This window comes from Chiloscyllium punctatum, chromosome 18 (genome assembly GCF_047496795.1).
Source record: "Chiloscyllium punctatum isolate Juve2018m chromosome 18, sChiPun1.3, whole genome shotgun sequence".
Lineage (NCBI taxonomy): Eukaryota > Metazoa > Chordata > Chondrichthyes > Orectolobiformes > Hemiscylliidae > Chiloscyllium > Chiloscyllium punctatum.
Window position 1 is genome coordinate 72,780,804 of NC_092756.1, and position 898 is coordinate 72,781,701.

The 898-nt window shown below is 45.4% G+C and overlaps 1 non-coding gene across 1 annotated transcript; it reads left to right on the plus strand.

The window, feature by feature from the left end:
* The first annotated feature begins 419 nt into the window (after positions 1-419).
* Positions 420-492, plus strand: trnar-ccu (transfer RNA arginine (anticodon CCU)). The gene has a single exon. It is a non-coding gene; the product is annotated as a tRNA-Arg (tRNA).
* Positions 493-898: the final 406 nt, after the last annotated feature.

Here is an 898-nt window from a genome sequence, read left to right on the forward strand (position 1 = left end):
TGGGAGATCCTGGGGAGAATTGTCTGAAAGAGACAGCACAGCCACAATGGGCTGAATGCCTGCTAAGATTGGATTGATTTGTCCTCAATGCAGCTTTTTGCAACATCTCCACTTTCACCTTCCCCAGTAACTGCAAATATCTTCAAGGTGCTGCACAAAATAACATTGAGCCCTTTGCTATTTTCCTGTCTCCTCCATTTTCCTCAGACTTGAGTTGTGCAAAGTTGGAGTTTGGTTGATATCTCATCTGTCTGTTTGGGAAGAAATGGGAGGTGGGATCAATTTATCAAGCAGCCAACAATTTGGCATGAGATGGAAGGGTTAAGAACCAATTAGTGAGAGTACAACATACAGAAATACACACTATGTGAGGTCAGGGTGCAGTATTTAACGACTGCCATTGGGAAACAGCATGTGGGGCCCCAGTGGCCTAATGGATAAGGCACTGGCCTCCTAAGCCAGGGATTGTGGGTTCAAGTCCCATCTGGGGTGTCTCTGCGGCTTATCCTTTATTTATAATCTATTTTGGAAAAATCCCCATCTCTGCATTCAGTTGATGGTCAGTGGTATCCAACAATATCTTGCACAAGATTTTCGAGGATCTGCAGGATTGAATGTTGAAGGTGGTGATCAAGTGGCTGCTGTTTCTGGATGGGGACGAGATTCCTAAGAGTGCGGTTGGAGAGTTTGCTTTTGGAAGCCAGCTCTCATCACACTCTCATCAACAAACCAACCCTTCAACACTGATCCCGCCAGAACATCGGATATTACTGACAGAGAATACCCTTTCCAACGTTTATAGGTGCACCATCGACAGCATTCTGTCTGGATGTCTCACTACCTGGTATGGCAACTGTACCATTCAAGATCGGAGACAGTTACAGAGAGTGGTGAACTC